Genomic DNA, 20,892 nt, shown 5'->3' on the forward strand with positions numbered 1-20,892 from the left:
TGTGCTCTAGAGCCCATGATTGACAACAAGAGAAGCCAGCGCAATGAGAAGCCAGTGCACGGGGAGGAAGGGTAGCCCCCGCCTGCCACAACTAGAGAAAGCCCATGCACAACAACAAAGACCAAGCGCAGACAAAAATAAACAAATAAAATTTAAGCTATTATCAACATTAATGTTATATCGATACCATCAGTTTGAAATTTTCAAAATCTTAAAGGTTCCAGCATACTTTCACCAAGAAAGTTTTTACCAATAATTTATCAATTATTGAAAAGAACAGATGCAATATATGATAAGTGAAAGCAAAAATAGGATTTGTAAAACTTCTACTTTCAATAGCAAATACAGATGAACGTGTTTTTATTTTGCCCCATATTAGACAGAAATCAGTAAGAATCATTATTGTTCTAGGTCATAATCTTGGTTATTCACTAGGTACTTCTCACTGTAATGAAATGGCATCATTGAACAAGAGGTATTATTCCCCCAATGACTGAGATATACCAAGATCATGAGTGTAAATAAAAAATAAATAAACAAAATCTTCTCAAAGATATTCTGCTTCCTGAAAACTTTGAATAGTTGAATTTATTCATAAATTAGGCCTTCTTGCTTTCCCGTGACATTATAGAACTAATTTGTCATTTTCCACTAAAGCCTCTTCTTAACAAAGTTACAAATTTATTTTGTAGCCATAGCAACACATAATTCTTTTAAAAATTAGATGATTATATACAACTAAACTATGGCTTATTCCAGTATGCAACTAAAGATAAAATATAGGTTTCCATTACACTAAAGAGAGCTAATTACGACAACTGATCAAAGACTGTTAGTTTTCCTCAGTTACTGTGCTAGCAGAGTTAGTGAAGATCACAGACAGAATTGTAGAAAATAACAAAGACTGCCCAACATCCCAACTTCAAGTACAAGTGACTTTCCATTAAGTCCTTCTGCATGATATTTAACTATTAAACTCCTCAAACTTGAGCCCACTACACTTTTTTCCATTTACCTTATTTCACTGAAACTCATGTCCTCTTTGCTAACCTTTCCCACTTTCTTACCTTTCATCTTAATTTCTGTATTATCTTTTTCTTGTATTTGGAAGTCGCCCTCTCTGTTCAAGGTTGCTTCTTCAAATTTATTACTACTACTTTTCAGAAACACTACATCCCAATACTTTTTCTACTAGTGAGGGCTCACAGTGTAATCAAGACTTACTGTTCTTCAAACATAAGGATGAAATGATCCAACAATCACTGGTAGGACATGAGTTTGAGCTGGGGTTTACAGCAGTACAGAATGAATTTTTACTAACGAATCCATAGTTTTCTTGGGTACCCCCAAAAGTCTATGATACATGTGAGTTGTGTGGTTGGAAGTGGTGTATACAAGCTAACCATAGAGAATCCAATAAGCAGAAGGAATAAAACAAATGTTTTCTTAGGGGAAAATCCTCAATATTATTATTTAAGATATATGATAGATTGTATTTACTGTAACATTTAACATATCATAGACATTCAATAAATTGGTAACGTTAGTAAGACTAACATTTATCTTGAAAAAAGCTGACGTGATATGAAATTCACTTCGTATTTTACTAACCCCATCTTTGGTAGTCAAAATCACTGACTTTCACAACTACCAGTGTGGGTTAGGAGCTATTACTACGTAACTACATAACACATTGTGCTTATTTTATCACATTTATTGTATGCATTGTTATGGTTCAATCTGCTTGTCTTAAGCAACATGAGAATGTGAACTATATCTTCTGTGTCTGCAGTGTTACTCCAACTACAGAACCTGACACACATGTGCATGAATTATACTCAACAAATGAATGAATGCCAAAGCAGCTTTTCCAACTGCGCATTCCATCATTGACAATAAGGGTAAATTTAACACAATGATTTTTTTAAATGGGAAGGCCATTAGATGTATAAAAGAATCACAACACTGGTATTATGGGGGAAAATCACTTTTCTATTCCCAATTGAACTACTTCTTTGAACCCACCCAACCAGTGAGGAAATCAGAGATCCAAAAATGGCTTTAACAGAAAGTTTAAGAGGATGATGAAACCATCTGAAGTATATAGACCTCAACCTGAGATTCTATGCCTTTCTTTCCCACTCTAAACTATGATTTTCTTACTAAAAGATCAGACAGTTTATAGAGGCTTTAGCAAAAATCTGAAAATCTTGAAATTCTGGAATTAACCTAGTATTTATAGCCTAGCTTCCAAGAGCTTTTTTTTTTTTCTCTCCATCTGGTAGCTGTTGATAGGGTATAACCTGGTATCCAGATTAAAGAAACACAAGAAGAATGAGTTTCTCTTCTTTAATATATTACAATAAAATTCTGGCTTCAAATCTTGGTGTGAGACAGTTATTCTCTTGTTAAAAAAATCTGAGAAAAAAAAGTAGGTCAACACTGGTGCTGAATCCCTCCTTATGTAGATAAGAGTGCCAAGATTTAATTCTCTAAATAATTTTACATGATGACATGGACAAATTTCTCAGAGAAGTTATATGGTTGCTAACAGGGCAAGAATGTTATTGACATACTTTATTCAATAAATTTTGAATGTAAACTATAAAATTCTTGGTGGAATTAAAAAAAGATTCAATAGAAAAAATAATTTGCTGAAACGCTTATACATTTACATTTCTTAGAAAGCTATTAAATTTTCTGTGAGAAAAAAAATCTTTCATCTCTCTTAATATTTATAATGTTAAGAATATTCCTTCCTGGGAGGTCCCTGGCAGTACAGTGGTTAAGACTTTGTGCTTCCACAGCAAGGGGACATGGATTCAATCCCTGGTCAGGAACTAAGATTCCACACGTGGCATGGCATGGCCAGAAAAAAAAAAATCATTACACAGAGGCATCAAAGTAATTTAAAAATCTTGTTTCAAACATACTCATATATTCACATATAATTTGGTCCCTCTTAGTTAACCACTCTTAAATATTTGTTTTTGGTTTAGACTCTTGGATTCAAAAATTAGGCCAGCTGTTATCTGAATCTATTATAGTCTTTGTCTTTTGATTATCTATTAAATGGAAAATATCTTAAAAAATTAAACCATAAAACAATTCAGTCCTCTGGATTTTACTCTGACTTGCCAACTCTGATGTCAGCCAAAAAGTTATATTTAACTTCTGAAAAAAACCCCAAATATTGATTTGTGTATAAAGACTATATAGCTTATGGGTACAAACAAGGTGGAATTTATAATTTGAGAAAGGTAAAAGAAGTAAAACATATTACTTCTTCTACATAAAAATATATATAACACATGCAAATAACATACATAATGTAAATATACGTATTGTGCCAAGTTTTAAAAAATGGTGATACTCTCAAAATATTTAAAATTGAGGATAATTTAAAGATTATTCCACTTAAAAAATAAAACATACCATAATTTATGACCTAAAGAAAATATCAAAAATTAGACAACTTTTTTTAGTTGAAAGTCTTTTAAAAACTATCTCTCTCAATTTAACACATAATCTATCACCTTTATAGAATGGTGACAATGATTACAAAATACAAAAAGATTGCTGGACAGAGTTTTTGTTGCACTTAAATTAACCACATAAAGTGGAGGCTGAGGAATAAACAAATGTGTAGCAGGTAGGGTGGAGGCTGAGGTAAATGAATGCAGTCTAAATTTTATTTGTCTCTCGAAATAGCTGTCCACTGTACATTCTCTAAGTGTATTCACTTTAAATACTAATACTCTGAATTTACATGTTATATTTAACATAAAAGATTTAACATGGCTCACAAATACACTATAAACTACCTTTTCTTGAGGGAGGGGGATTAATCATCATATTTATTTAGCTTTATAGTTTTATCAATTTGGACAAAGAGTAAAGAGTACATTTCTAAGGTCTGGTCTTTTTTCTTAAATATTTGGAACAATTTGACCTTATAATAATAAAATGGGCTTTAAGTCTCAGTAGCATCAGTTCAGATCAGTCACTCAGTCATGTCCAACTCTTTGCGACCTCATGGATTGCAGCCCGCCAGGCTCCCCAGTCCATGGAATTCTCCAGGCAAAAATACTGGAATGGGCAGCCATTTCTTCTCCAAGAGATCTTCCCAAACTAGCGATAGAACCTGGGTCTCCTGTATGGCAGGCAGATTCTTCACCGTCTGCGCCACCAGGGAAGATTCTTTAGTGTCCTTTAAAACGGATCTTTTACTTGGCCTTTCTTTGTCTTTCCTGATCTGGACATTTGTGAAGAATTCAGTTCAGTCACTTAGTCGTATCCCACTCTTTGCGACCAAAGGACTGCAGCACACCAGGCTTCCCTGTCCATCACCAACTCCCAGAGCTTACCCAAACTCATGTCCATTGAGTCAGTGATGTCATCCAACCATCTCATCCTCTGTCGTCCCCTTCTCCTCCTGGCTTCAATCTTTCCCAGCATCAGGGTCTCTTCCAATGAGTCGGCTCTTCCCATCAGGTGGCCAAAGTATTGGAGTTTCAGCTTCAGCATCAGTCCTTCCAATGAATATTCAGGACTGATCTCCTTTAGGAGGGACTGGTTGGATCTCCTCGCAGTCCAAGGGAATCTCAAGAGTCTTCTCCAACACCACAGTTTAAAAGCATCAAATCTTTGGTGCTCAGCTTCCTTTATAGTCCAAATCTCACATCCATACATGACTATTGGAAAAACCATAGCTTTGACAAGACAGACCTTTGTTGGTAGGGTAATGTCTCTGCTTTTTAATATGCTGCCTAGTTTGGTCATAACTTTTCTTCCAAGGAGCAAGCGTCTTTTAATTTCATGGCTGCAGTCACCATCTGCTGTGATTTTGGAGCCCAAAAAAGTAAAGTCTCTCACTGTTTCCTCATCTATTTGCCATGAAGTAATGGAACCGGATGCCATGATCTTAGTTTTCTGAATGTTGAGTTTTAAGCCAACTTTGTCACCCTCCTCTCTCACTTTCATCAAGAGGCTCTTTAGTTCTTCTTTGCTTTCTACCATATGGGTGGTGCCATCTTCATATCTGAGGTTATTGATATTTCTCCTGGCAATCTTGATTCCAGCTTGTGCTTCATCCAGCCCAGCATTTCTTATGATGTACTCTGCATTTAAGTTAAATAAGCAAGGTGGCAATAAACAGCCTTGACGTACTCCTTTCCTTATTTGGTACCAGTCTGTTGTTCCATGTCCAGTTCTATCTGTTGCTTACTGATCTGCATACGGATTTCTTAAGAGGCAGGTCAGGTGGTCTGGTATTCCCATCTCTTTAAGAATTTTCCACAGTTTGTTGTGGTCCACACAGTTAAAGGCTTTGGCATAGTCGATAAAGCAGAAGTAGATGATTTTCTGGAACTCTCTTGCTTTTTCAACGATCCAATGGATATTGGCAATTTGATCTCTGGTTTCTGTGTCTTTTCTAAATCCAGCTTGAACATCTGGAATTTCTCAGTTCACGTACTGTTGGTTCCTGGCTTGGAAAATTTTGAGCATTACTTTTTTAGTGTGTGAGATGAGTGCAATTGTGCGGTAGTTTGAACATTCTTTGGCATTGCCTTTCTTTGGCATTGGAAGAAAACTGACCTTTTCCAGTCCTGTGGCCACTGCTGAGTTTTTCAGATTTGCTGGCATATTGAGTGCAGCACTTTCACAGTATCATCTTTTAGGATTTGAAATAGCTCAACTTGAATTCCATCACCTCCACTAGCTTTGTTCGTAGTGATTTTCCTAAGGCCCACTTGACTTCGCACTCCAGGATGTCTGGCTCTAGGTGAGTGATCACACCATCGTGACTATCTAGGTTGTGAAGATGTTTTTTGTATAGTTCTTCCGTGTGTTCTTGCCACTTTTTCTTAATATCTTCTGCTTCTCACAGGTCCATACCATTTCCGTCCTTTATTGTGCCCATCATTTCATGAAATGTTCCCTTGGTATCTTTCATTTCCTTAAAGAGATCTCTAGTCTTTTCCATTCTACTGTTTTCCTCTATTTCTTTGCAGTGATCACCGAGGAAGGCTTTCTTATCTCTCCTTGCTATACTCTGGAACTCTGTATTCTAATGGGTATATCTTTCCTTTTCTCCTTTGCCTTCACTTCTTTTCTATTCACAGCTATTTGTAAGGCCTCCTCAGACAACCATTTAGCCTTTTTGCATTTCTTTTCCTAGGGGATGGTCTTGATTCCTGCTCCTTTACAATGTCACAAACCTCCGTCCATAGTTCTTCAGGCACTTTGTCTATAATATCTAATCCCTTGAATCTATTGAATATATTTTGAAGAATGCAGGCCAGTTATTTTGTTAAATGTCCTTCATTTTTTCCCTGAATTTCCTCAGGATTAGCTTTGTGTTATGCATTTTGGTGGGAATACTACAGAGGCAAAGTTGTGTGCTGTTCAAGTGCATCACATCAGGAGGCACATGAAATGTCAGTTTAATATAATATAGGTAGTGTTATGTTTGATCAGTTTGTTAATGTGATATCCATCAGTTTCTCCATTGCTAATCTACTTTCCTTTGTCTCCTTTATAATTAAAAAGTTATACATGGGGAAAGATTTTGAAAATATTTTATGTAAAATTTTACTCATTAATTTTAGCATACCATTGATGGTTTTCTAACTCCATTGTTTCTTGTTTTAGCTGTCATTATAATTTAAGGAAAAGCTTTTGCTCATATTGTCCCAAATTTTGTCAGTGCGAATCTCTTCAAAAGGTCTTTTACCCCAAGTAATTTTTGCAAGTAAATTTACCTTAAGAAAACCTGAATAATTCTGTGTTCTACTCTACCACCATAGAAATAAAATATCCTTCCATTATTTTTGCTTTTTTATAACAGAAAGTTACTACAATGTCACATTCTGAAATGTTTTAGAAGAATATGCAAAGATATGTGACACTAAATCTAGTGACATAACCCAACACTGCTCCTATTTTCGAAAATCTATTTCTTCTTTAGCTGTTACTTCCTTTGAGTTGTAACATGCAAATTTTTAAAGTAAAAAATAATATTTGCATAATTTAGAGTATTTTATCTAGAAACCATAAAGACCAATACTACATATAACTTAAAATTTTTTCACACTCTAAATACCCTAAAATCATGCATATAACATTTTTAATTAAATAGATTTAATTACATGTGGAGTTGTTATAAGACAATTCTGCAACCTAAGTCATTTTTCTTTGCTTATAAATATATAATCCTCTTTTTATGTAAGGAGAAAAATATAAATAGATAACTTAAAATCATTGAATATAACATTTCAGAATTACAAGAAATTTTGGAATATATTTAGTCCTGTATTTCCCAATCTATGTTTGGAGGATCACTTAAAATACAAGGTAACAGAGAAACTTTCAATACTATATCCATCTTTTGGAAAGTCACATTAATATTGGATATAGAATGAGCACAGAACTTAGAATTTTTTAGAAGTTCATTTTTAATATCAAGCTGGGAAGTGGCAATCTCCTCATTTTTCAGATAATGTCTATAATGTCTCATAGACAGCTGATGGCAGATTCAGAACAGAAAGTACAAATCTGGCTACTGGCCATTCTGTGTGTCTTGGTGAGACAAGATCACTTCAGGAGCCTTTTAGTTGGAGTCCTCTTTATAAGGAAGTACTAACAGCACAGTATAATTGTTGTGAAACATGATTTGGGGCTATTATTAATGTCTAGTGACTGCTGCCCAAAATATAGGATCAGTGGTTCTGTGTTGTGGATTCTAGCTTATATAACTCAACAAACTAAGTGATCTTTAAAAATCAGTAGCTATGGTGATTTCCTATTTGTTTGACTATACAAATAATGTGAGCCTTTCCTATATCAAAGACGGGATCCTGTGCAAAGTTGAAACAGCTATGTTAGCAAATACTGACAAATTCATTCATTTATTCAGCATATACCTTACCTTTTAAAAATGGCTTTGCCAACAGTTTACTGAAGTACTCATAAAAAAACGATAGTTAGTTTCCCAAACTGGTGTCCTGGAGAAGAAAGCTCCAAAGGGTGGGATTTGATGTGATGCAAAATAGTGTTCTAGGTCTAACAAGTTTAGCAAAGCTTGGGTTCACAGATTTCTTTTTTCTTGGACTGCTAAGAAACTTACATGATAAGGTTAAGGGCATTGTGAAGTTTCAAGAAAGAAAATATGAAGAATATATGTGTGTGTATATGTGTGTGTTTTAATTTTCCAGATTTACTTGACAACTGATATTTTTTCCCGGCCTTCATTATACAGCTTTTAGAAGACTGTTCTATGAAAAAGAAATAATGGTTTGGAAAAAAAGGAAGAGAAAATTCATCCGGGAGCTGGAGACAAATCAGAGCTAGATGACTATTAAATTATAAGAAGTTTCTAGTCCTGATATGCTTCCCATTCCCACTTTCCAAAAAGGTATTAAAATGTTCTTGCCCTTACTTTCTATTAGAGCCCTGGTTCTGGGCCACTCTCGTGTATTTGCTTTTTGTTTATTTGTTTATTGCATCACATTCTGCTCAGCTTCTGGCTAACCTGGTTGTACTCCTTACATATTTCTGCCTCTCCTTGTACTTCAGACTGGATTCTACACACCTAGTTTCCAGTTTATGGTCTTAGACTTCTCAATAAGGATTCTGGTTACCTGCCCTGGTACTTGGTAGCTTTCCCTGACTACATAAAGAAACTTATGAATTAGTTTGGTAAGCTAATCTTTCTGTCATCAAGAAGACAAATAAACTACAAAGTTGATCTTTAGCACATTTATGCTTTAATTTTCTTAGCTGAGAATCGTGATGTAATCAGTTATTTCTTCTTTTGTACAATATTTTTATAATGAGTAAAGAAAAAACAAATCAGGTCCTTTCAGAACATATATGACTTGAAAGTTAGTCACTGTTCAGATGATTTAACTCATTCAGTGCTTTCCTTTCCAGGTTTTATTTTTTACACATAAATATTAAAGGGTGAAACAACTTTTCTTGCCGGGAGAACATGGCTTCCTGAATGCAAAACCTGATTTCTTGGAAGAGATGCTGTACATTAATCTGACAGATGATAAAATAACTTCTCTTAATGAGCATAATTTTATACTGAAGATTCTAGATATTATTTTATTTTCAATTAATTTAACAGAGTTCACCCAAAATTAGGAAATAACAAAGCACTAACTGCACCTTATTGGGTTGGATTTCAAAATAAGTAGATTACTGTAATTCTAAACACAATGTAAACAACAGGGAAAAGATCCATAATGAGTCTTACCTAGCAGATTTAAAACTTTAAAATGAACAATGATTATGTGTGTATTTTTAACTGGAACACAAATGCATTCTCTTTTATTATTTGAATATTTTAAAACAATATTTTAATGTCAGCTTTAAAAATGATTGTACCGACTTTCAGAGACCTTTTAAAATACCAGCAATATTAAACAGTGTGCACCCTGTAATTCTAGCATGTGGAAGCAGAATGTTTCCAAGGTTTCACAGTAAATATCAGCAATGCAGCACACTCTACTTCAATTTTCAATATCTAGGTCACATGGACCACTCTGAATACTGTGAATAGAAAAAAAAGCAAGCAGAAAGATTTTTGTAGCATTATCAAGGAATCATAACAACATTCAAATCATGAAAAAAAATAGTATAATATGAATTTAAAAATAATTCCCATGTAAAATAGAAGCTAGTGCCCTAAAAAATGAACTTCTGGTCTATTATTTAAACTGAATAAAACCTTTGACGAGTGTTACTTAGTTAATAAAATACCTTTTGTTTTTACTACTCTCTCAGTTGTGTGTGTGCGTATCCACACTGTATGTGTGCATGTGAGTGTGTGTGTGTGTGCACGGACACATTGAACACTCAGAAAGAGACAAGAACGTACTGAAGATTTCCACTTTCAATAAAGGCAACAAATAGGTATAATAATGATATCTGAAATTACAATCTTTTTATTTATATAAGGAAACATGAAAGGTGGACAATATATTTTAATTATGAAAAATGCATAGTGGTTTTGCAGTATCTTTAATCCATAATCACACAGTTGAAGATATTTGGAATCTGGAATCTTCTTTATTGTTATTTTTATTATTTTTCTTGAAATCTACTGAATTTATTAGTTTATGGATTTAAAATTTCCCCCTTTCCCTTTACCAGGTTATGTGAAAGACAGGGAGCAAATGAGAGATCCTAACAGTCTATAATAAGCCTCTGCCACCACTTATACTTTTTATACATGTGTAGGTCTTTTTAAGGGAGATTCAAATGAAAGTAACTTGTCTAAGTGCATTTTCCTTAATCTATTCAATAACACAAAAGAGAAATCACACGACAGTGTAGTAATTAAGATGGGAAATACTAAAAAAACTGCATTTAAGTGACTAGAATTTATAGAGCTATAACTTTGATATAGAAATTATTCATAGCATAAAGATTTAGCAATAATCAATGAATATTTCTTTAACAGCACTAAAGCTTACCAGTATTTTTTAATCAAGTACACAAAAGAGCTGAAGAAAGCAGGAAGAACACTTTTTATACACATTTATATATATTCCATTGGAGAAGGAAATGGCAACCCACTCCAGTATTCTTGCCTGGAGAATCCCAGGGACGGCGGAGCCTGGTGGGTTGCCGTCTATGGGGTCGCACAGAGTCGGGCACGACTGAAGCGACTTAGCAATAGCAGCATATATATTCCATAAGTTGGCAAAAGCCCCCTTTAAAGCACCAATATTTTCAGACAGATACAGATTAGGGGATTTGGATTACCAAGTTGACTCTAGTAATGGAGATATTCTAGAGATAGTTTAAAAATGGGCTCAGAGTACAAAGAAAAAAGGGGAAAATGAAATCATGTATTTTATCTCAGTTAATCATCATTGCCACTGTAATGAGATAGTATTTTGATCTTCAAAGCTGTGTCATTTTAAAATCCTGCAAATAGGATATAAAATTAACACACAGAAATCCCTTGCATTCCTATACTCCAATAATGAGAAAACAGAAAGAGAAATTAAGGAAACAATACCATTCACCATTGCAACAAAAAGAATAAAATACTTAGGAATATACCTACCTAAAGAAACAAAAGACTTATATATAGAAAACTATAAAACACTGATGAAAGAAATCAAAGAGGACACAAACAGATGGAGAAATATACCATGTTCATGGATTGGAAGAATTAACATAGTGAAAATGAGTATACTACCCAAAGCAATCTATAGATTCAATGCAATCCCTATCAAGCTACCAACGGTATTTTTCACAGAACTAGAACAAATCATTTCACAATTTGTATGGAAATATAAGAAACCTCGAATAGCCAAAGCAATCTTGAGAAAGAAGAATGGAACTGGAGGAATCAACATGCCTGACTTCAGGCTCTACTACAAAGCCAGTCATCAAGATAGTATGGTACTGGCACAAAGATAGAAATATAGATCAATGGAACAAAATAGAAAGCCCAGAGATAAATCCACGCACCTATGGACACCTTATCTTCGACAAAGGAGGCAAGAATATACAATGGAGAAAAGACAATCTCTTTAACAAGTGGTGCTGGGAAAACAGGTCAACCACTTGTAAAAGAATGAAACTAGAACACTTTCTAATACCATACACAAAAATAAACTCAAAATGGATTAAAGATCTAAACATAAGACCAGAAACTATAAAACTCCTAGAGGAAAACATAGGCAAAACACTCTCCAACATAAATCACAGCAGGATCCTTCATGACCCACCTCCCAGAATATTGGAAATAAAAGCAAAAATAAACAAATGGGACCTAATTAAAATTAAAAGCTTTTGCACAACAAAGGAAACTATAAGCAAGGTGAAAAGACAGCCTTCAGAATGGGAGAAAATAATAGCAAACGAAGCAACAGACAAACAATCTCAAAAATATACAAGCAACTCCTGCAGCTGAATTCCAGAAAAATAAACGACCCAATCAAAAAATGGGCCAAAGAACTAAACAGACATTTCTCCAAAGAAGACATACAGATGGCTAACAAACACATGAAAAGATGCTCAACATCACTCGTTATTAGAGAAATGCAAATCAAAACCACAATGAGGTACCATTTCACACCAGTCAGAATGGCTGCTATCCAAAAGTCTACAAGCAATAAATGCTGGAGAGGGTGTGGAGAAAAGGGAACCCTCTTACACTGTTGGTGGGAATGCAAACTACTACAGCCACTATGGAGAACAGTGTGGAGATTCCTTAAAAAACTGGGAATAGAACTGCCATATGACCCAGCAATCCCACTGCTGGGCATACACACCGAGGAAACCAGACTTGAAAGAGACACGTGTACCCCAATGTTCATTGCAGCACTGTTTACAATAGCCAGGACATGGAAGCAACCTAGATGTCCATCAGCAGACGAATGGATAGGAAGCTGTGGTACATATACACAATGGAATATTACTCAGCTATTAAAAAGAATACATTTGAATCAGTTCTATTGAGATGGATGAAACTGGAGCCCATTATACAGAGTGAAGTAAGCCAGAAAGAAAAACAACGATACAGTATACTAATGCATATATATGGAATTTGAAAGATGGTAACGATAACCCTATATGCAAGACAGAATAAGAGACACAGATGCATAGAACAGTCTTATGGACTCTGAGGGAGAAGGTGAGGGTGGGACGTTCTGAGACAATAGCATTGAAACATGTATATTATCATATGTGAAACAGAACACCATTCCAGGTTCGATGCATGAGACAAATGCTCAGGGCTGGGGCAATGGGATGACCCAGAGGGATGGGATGGGGAGGGAGGTGGGAGGGGGGTTCAGGATGGGGAACACATGTAGACCCATGGGTGATTCATGTCAATGTATGGCAAAAACCACTACAATATTGTAAAGTAATTAGCCCCCAACTAAAATAAATAAATTTATTAAAAAAATAAAATAAAATCCTGCAAATAAATGATTATAAGCTTCTAGAAGTCAAAGGCTGGTTTAAGACTCATTTATTGATATTCTATGTAAAATCACATTTATATTCTATTATAAGAGAGGTTGGTATTCAGCAATAAGAGTAAGTAGAGATGCAACAATTTCTGAATAAATTGTTTGGCATGGGGATAATATATAAATAAAATCCCTTAATATTTAATGTTTGTATAATACAACAATAAGTATATTTAAATTAATATTTTCACTAACTATTGATCTATTTATATATAAAAATATATTATTTAGGTCATTATTTTAATAAATAGTTTATTACCTATATCATGTACTGTTAGAAGCATCACATAATTACTTCCAGGAAAACCTAGTCTGTTCATTTATGCTGCTATACTTCAAACTATAGTTAGAGTGACCTTTGTAAAATAACATTTGATCTGGTCATTTTCTGCTTACATACATTCAATGACTTCTAGTTCAAGAAGGGAGATAGACTATACATGTTTCTACTTCTTTTAAGAACTACTAAAATGAGAGTATAGGAATAAAAAGTAAATGATACCATAAGGTATGCAGGACAGACCATCATCAGATGAGAGATTTTGGAAAATAAATGTGAACAGGAAAATATAGTGAGAAAAATGATGTGAGGCACAGGAAGCCTCAGCCTGTAGTAGACATGCAGTGACAAAAGCTAAGATGGGACCCATCAATTTGCAGAACCCCAGAGAGGTTCAGAGGCTCACAGAGGCCCTGAGTGAGGTGGGCAGCAGTAAGAGATGGGGCCGAAAATGGGGGGATTAATTTAATGTTTGTACCAGGAACAGTTGGCATATGCATCCACTAGAGCAAGGCACTACTAAAGAAAGAATCAAAGGGGAAAATCAATCCCAGAGCAAAGAATAGCTTTTATCTCTGACATTTAGGGACTCTCAATTGAAATAACTGGGTCCCTGGCCTTGTCACCCTAAACACCTGAAATCAGGAAAAGCTGCCTTTGCATGCAAAGCTCCCAATAGCCTGTTTATTTTCTCACTGCCATCTATGAATCTGTAACCAAGAATTGCCAGATATTTAAAGGAAGCTTCCTGCATAAAATAGAGGGGGAAAAAAGCAAACATAAAAAAGAAGTTTATTGTAGAAAATGGGTAACTTAAAGAAAAAAGATTAAATTTAAAAAGATCTCTAGCTAGGATCCTCAAGGACGGTGAGCAGACATTATATGCAAAATAATAAAAATGATGATTATAATAGTAATGATAATAGCACATACATATAAGGCTTACTATATTCCATATTTTATTCTTAATGTTTTATGTTTACAAAATCATTTAAACCTTAGAACTCTGAGGTAGGTAGACTGTTATTATCTCCATTTCAGATTAGGATAGAGACAGAGAATTAAAATGCTCAAGGTCACAGAGTTACTAAGTGGGAGATGGGTATTAAAACTTGAGTGTCCCAAATCTGTGCTCTTAATCACAAGTACAAAAAAGATTATCATGACCCAGAAAATCACAATGGTGTGATGACTCACCTAGAGCCAGACATTCTGGAATGTGAAGTCCAGTGGGCCTTAGAAAGCATCACTACGAACAAAGCTAGTGGAGGTGATGGAATTCCAGTTGAGCTATTTCAAATCCTCAAAGGTGATGCTGTGAAAGTGCTGCACTCGATATGCCAGCAAATCTGGAAAACTCAGCAGTGGCCACAGGACTGAAAAAGGTCAGTTTTCATTCCAATCCCAAAGAAAGGCAATGCCAAAGAATGCTCAAACTACCGCACAATTCCACTCATCTCACACGCTAGTAAAGTAATGCTCAAAATTCTCCAAGCCAGGCTTTAGCAATACGTGAACCGTGAACTTCCAGATGTTCAAGCTGGTTTTAGAAAAGGCAGAGGAACCAGAGATCAAATTGCCAACATCCGCTGGATCATCGAAAAAGCACGCGAGTTCCAGAAAAACATCTATTTCTGCTTTATTGACTATGCCAAAGCCTTTGACTGTGTGGATCACAATAAACTGTGGAAAATTCTGAAAGAGATGGGAATACCGGACCACCTGACCTGCCTCTTGGGAAACCTGTATGCAGGTCAGGAAGCAACAGTTAGAGCTGGACATGGAACAACAGACTGGTTCCAAATAGGAAAAGGAGTACGTCAAAACTGTATATTGTCACCCTGCTTATTTAACTTAAATGCAGAGTACATCATGAGAAACGCTGGGCTGGAAGAAGCACAAGTTGGAATCAATATTGCCGGGAGAAATATCAATAACCTCAGATATGCGGATGACACCACCATTATGGCAGAAAGTGAAGAAGAACTAAAAAGCCTCTTGATGAAAGTGCAAGAGGAGAGTGAAAAAGCTGGCTTAAAGCTCAACATTCAGAAAACTAAGATCATGGAATCTGGTCCCATCACTTCATTTTAATAGATGGGGAGACAGTGGAAACTGTGTCAGACTTTACTTTTTTGGGCTCCCAAATCTCTGCAGATGGTGACTGCAGCCATGAAATTAAAAGATGCTTACTCCTTGGAAGGAAAGTTATGACCAACCTAGATAGCATATTAAAAAGCAGAGACCTTACTTTGCCAACAAAGGTCTGTCTCATCAAGACTATGGTTTTTCCAGTGGTCACGTATGGATGTGAGAGTTGGACTGTGAAGAAAGCTGAGTGCCGAAGAATTGATGGTTTTGAACTGTGGTGTTGGAGAAGACTCTTGAGAGTCCCTTGGACTGCAAGGAGATCCAACCAGTCCATCTTAAAGGAGATCAGTCCTGGGTATTCATTGGAAGGACTGATGTTGAAGCTGAAACTCCAATACTTTGGTCACCTCATGCAAAGAGTTGACTCGTTGGAAAGGACTCTGATGCTGGGAAGGATTGGGGCCAGGAGGAGAAGGGGATGACAGAGGATGAGATGGCTGGATGGCATCACCGACTCGATGGAGATGAGTATGGGTAAACTCCGGGAGTTGGTGATGGACAGGGAGGCCTGGCGTGCTGCAATTCACGGGGTCACAAAGAGCTGGACATGACTGAGCAACTGAACTGAACTGAACTAATCACTATTCTCTTCATCACTGAACAAAGAGAAACAAACAAAACTCCCAGAGAATATGAAAAACTCTTGGAAAATGAACGCATAATTTTATATTTCAACATCCTCTGAAACTTTTTTTTTCAGGGGGGGGATTGGTTTTAGGAATTGAGAGAATTGCTTGGAAACAGATTTAAAAAGAAATAGAAAATATCATTGTAAAGAAGAGAGATTAGATGTTCTGCTCATGTCATCCTTCACAGAATAACAAAAGTTACAGAAGGAAAGAAAAACAAGAAAAAAAAGAGAGGACACTACTAAAGAAATAGTAAAAGATGATTTTCTAGGGAGTAAACACCTCAGATGACAAGTGTTCACCGAACACAACATCAACAGAAAAAAGCCTACCCCAAGACACGTCACAGAACTGAAAAACAAGAAAAACAAGAGTGGACCCCAAAAGTTACCAGAAGGAAAAAGCAGATGAGCTACAAAGGACTAACAAGCTGCAATTAAATAAGTTTTAAAAGACTGTGAAGCATTGCCATCCAAGTTCAGAGGGAAAATGATTAGTACCCTAGAATACCAGACAAACTAGAATTCAGATGGCAAGCAGTTAAGACAGGCAGCAACTAGATATCCTCAGCACATTAGTCAAAGGCAGTACCTTTTCTATCATTTTAAACACAATAATTAAAAATAATATTTACAAAAAATTTAGTAGTAGAGGTGGTGTGTGTTTGTGTGTGTTCTCAGTCATGTCTGATGCTGTGACCCCAGGGAATATATAGACTGCCAGGCATCTCTGTCCATGGGATTTCCCAGGCAAGAATACTGGAGTGGGTTTCCATTTCCTTCTCCAGGGGATCCCCCCACCCAGGGATCGAAGCTGTGTCTCTTGTATCTCCTGCATTTGCAGCCAGATTGTTTATCACTGTGCCACCTGGGAAGCCCCAGTAGAAGGGGTATAAAATGTCAGTTTTTAGATGGTGTCTCATGTACAGCAGGTAGTCAAAAATGTGTCATCTTTTAATGCTTTTTTTCCCTTTCCAATACTGATGCACAAACCCTACTCTCCCTTCTCCCCTAGTCAGGCCCTTCTCCCACCCTTGCGCTATCCATGCTAGAAGCTAGATACATTTCATGTGAGAATAAAATAAAGAACATTCAAACATGAAAGTTCAAAAAATTTATCATCCATATATTCTTCCTTAGAAAGTTGCTAAGGGATATGCTTCAATAAGGAGGATGTACAATGAAAAATAGAAAAAATATGGGTTGAGAAGAGGACGAAAGAAAGCCTTAGGGTAACAGCTGTGTAGTCAAAGAATGAAAGGATCTAGAAGAACAGTTCCCAGGGAAAAGAACAAAATCAGAAAGAGATGCCCACAAACGTTTCACATAATGAAGAGCTGGAAAGAAATGGGAATATGATAAAGAAAAACAATGCAGGAAAAACAAAAATAGGCAATTAGAAATTTTAAGAAAACTGAAAAATGCCTAAGGAAATACAACCAAAGACGACTACTTGGGACTATAATTAATCATTAATTCAAATGACACTGTATCTGGTACTATTTTAGCCACTGAGATTGTAACAGTGGGAGGAAAATAATAAAACAAACAAATAAAAATCAAACAAAGTAGGTAATCCTTGTCTTTTTGAAGCTGTAGTCAAGAATAAAAAGAGTGACAATAATTTTAAAAATTAAGTGAAATACAAGATATGATTTGTATTAACAATAAAACACTACAGAGAAAAATACAACAGAAGGTAAAGCAAGAATCGCGGGTAGGAGAGTTGCTATTTCCGATAAGATGGTCAGGAAAAGCCCTACTGAGCAGTCGCCCCTTTTGTCAAGAATTTAAGGAAGGGCTGCTGCTGCTGCTGCTGCTGCTAAGTTGCTTCAGTCGTGTCCTACTCTGTGCGACTCCATAGACGGCAGGATCAATCAATGTGGTCCTGTGGGTGAATGGATGTTCCAGGCTGTGGGAACTGAAAATGCTAAGGCACTTTTCACATAACAACAGAAACACTTAACTGTGGTTATAAAATAGCATCATTTTTAGAAATGCAAAAATGAAAGAACTGAGAACAGAACCACAGAGAACATGGGTGTACTTATCCTCATCTGATAGAGGGGACAATCCCAAAGCAGCATGTATAGTTAATGGGACAAGAAATAATGGTATTTATCATCCACAGTACAACAGTGAAGAATGACAGAGAAAAGGTGGAGGTGGGGTAGGGTAATTGAGTAAATTTATAATGTCCCCTTTATTTGTATGTATATATGTGTATGTGTTACTGTATGATGTCTAAAAGTGGTAAAAAATCTAAGGTGGAAGCAAATTACTTTAACCTGGATAAATGAAGACAAATATCAGAAGGAAAAATAGAATAAGAAGTGAGGGTTCAGAGGGAAAAGCTGAACCAAAGAACTATTGATATTAAATCATGTGCGTATATTAATTTAAGCATACACACCAACACACACACAGATAACCCCTTTGAAAATTTTCCATAGCTCTTAGGATAAATAATATGGCTACAGGAGAAGGGGGTAGCAGAAGATGTGTTGGTTAGATAGCATCACTGACTTAATAGACAAGAATTTGAGCAAACTCCAGGAGAGAGTGAAGGATAGAGAAGCCTGCAGTTCTTGCTACAGTGCATGGTGTCATAAAGGGCTGGACATGACTTAGCAACTGAACAACAACAGGGCCCTGCCTGCTTTACCAGCCTCACTTCATGCCTCCCTCCCCCACACTCTCTCTCTGGCCATTCTGGCCCCCTTTCAGTTTCCTGAGCAAGCAAGCCCCTATGTTGTTCCTTCCATCTGAAATGTTTCTGGCTCAATATTCACCTCCAGGCTAACTTATTCATTAGGCGCAGTGGGCATAAGTGCCTAGGGTCCAAAATACTTTTAGGAGTCTATGAAAATGTTTTACTATCTTTTAAAATAAGAAAAAAAAAAACCCTTTTAGGTCAAAGAAAATGTTTTAGTATATAATATTAACATATTTGTCTTCATACCAGTATAATGACAAGACATGACTTATAATACTTTTAAAGAGGAAGGGACCCATGAAGGCAAAGATGTTTAGAGCCTACAGAAGTCACAATGTGGCTCCTGCCTATCCTATTCCCCATCTCTACCTGACCATGGGACTCCCACTCGTCCCTCAGCCCCAAAGCCCCTTCTTTGGAGATTCTTTGCCTGATTTTCGCAGACTATATATGAGTTCCCTATATAAGTTCTCGCATTACCTTATAATATGGAAATGAAGTAAACTGTATAATTTTCTGTTTGATGGAATCAGGAACTGTGCCTACCTCATTTACCAATATATCCCCAGCACAAAGCCTTATATGCAGTGATGTGAGACTGTGAAGGGCAGAATTTTACTGTGGCTCTCTGAAGCCCTGCTTCAGGTTTCTGATCCTGAATTTACTACTTAATCTTTTACTGACTCAGTTTCCTTACTTAAAAATGGGGATAATGATGGACTTTTGAGTTAGAATGTGAATTAGAATAGTGCCTGACATACACTAAAGCCTATGTAAAGCCTAGTTACCCTTTCTTCATGTGATCAGATGATTATTAGAACACTACCCCTTTAATTACTATTATCATTACCATTATTATTCCATACATTGGGTGAGTTAAGTAAATGTTTTGGTTTGCTAATTTCCTCCCTCTTACCATCTATTATGTAAATATGTTTTAAAGGAGGGAAGTCATTTTAACAACTTAAGTCACAAAGTTTTTAGAGACGTTAGAGCAAGCAGCTATAAGGATGAAAGGAAACTTGAGGTTTTGGTAATTGACAATACATAATTATCCATAAATTCAAAATTTCAGGGCTTTCAAAATATCCACACTAACCATTCATGAGTTTGAGTAAACTACGGGAGACAGTGAAGTACAGGGAAGCCTGGTATGCTGCAGTTCATGGGGACACAAAGAGTCAGACACGACTTAACGACTGAACAACAAAACCAGTTCATAATTTCACATGATAAGATTGTGCAAGAAGAATGTTTTCAGTGAAGAGTAGTAAATGAGAATCCTCTGAAACATAAATTTCCATGAAAATCTAATAAAAATGAGAGGTAAATTTACTGAAAGTGAAAGTCGCTCAGTAGTGTCCAACTCTTTGAGACCCCATGGACTGTAGCCTGCGAGGCTCCTTTGTCGATGGAATTCTCTAGGCCAGAATATTGGAGTGGGTAGCTGTTCCCTTCTCCAGGGTGTCTTCCCAACCCAGAGATTGAACCCAGGTCACCCACATTGCAGGCGGATTCTTTACCCTCTGAACCCCCGGGGAAGCCCAAGAATATTGGAGTGGGTAATCTATCCCTTCTCCAGCGGATTTTCCCCACCCAGGAATAGAACTGGGGTCTCCTGCATTGCAGGGAGATTCTTACCAGCTGAGCTACCTAAATTTATTTTTCTTTTTTTAAAAAAACCTTACCTGTTTTCCCCCAATAGATGCTCTACACAGTTGATAACAATTTTCAATAGTGATATTACTTTCTTGGGGTTACAATTCTTTACACATAATTCCTTCTGCACATAAATAAAAATACACACCTCAAAGCAGTAAAAATAAAATGAAGCAACAGTAAATGAAATGACTGTTAAGGGCTTCCGTTTTGGTAAACATTTATCTTAACATTTAAGCTTCAGACTCCTGAGATGACCCTTAGGATGAAATGACAGACTCAGGTTTGATTTCTTCTCACAATTCAAACAATACTCCACAAACTAAGGATCATTTTTTTTGGAGGATAAATGACTGGCTAGGAGCATTAATGTCCTCAGGCTTTGCTAGAGGCCTGTAATCTCACCTCATTATTATTCACAATCACCCAGAAAAGCCTCAAGCTAGAACTATGA

The 20,892-nt window shown here is 36.2% G+C and overlaps 1 protein-coding gene across 4 annotated transcripts in view; it reads right to left on the bottom strand.

Annotated features, from left to right (window-relative positions):
* MBD5 (methyl-CpG binding domain protein 5) overlaps positions 1-20,892 on the bottom strand; it is a 454,579-nt gene that overhangs the window by 118,108 nt on the left and 315,579 nt on the right. The gene's annotated exons all lie outside the window — the stretch shown is intronic.

This window comes from Giraffa tippelskirchi, chromosome 3 (genome assembly GCF_054371585.1).
Source record: "Giraffa tippelskirchi isolate mGirTip1 chromosome 3, T2T-mGirTip1v1.2.pri, whole genome shotgun sequence".
NCBI lineage: Eukaryota > Metazoa > Chordata > Mammalia > Artiodactyla > Giraffidae > Giraffa > Giraffa tippelskirchi.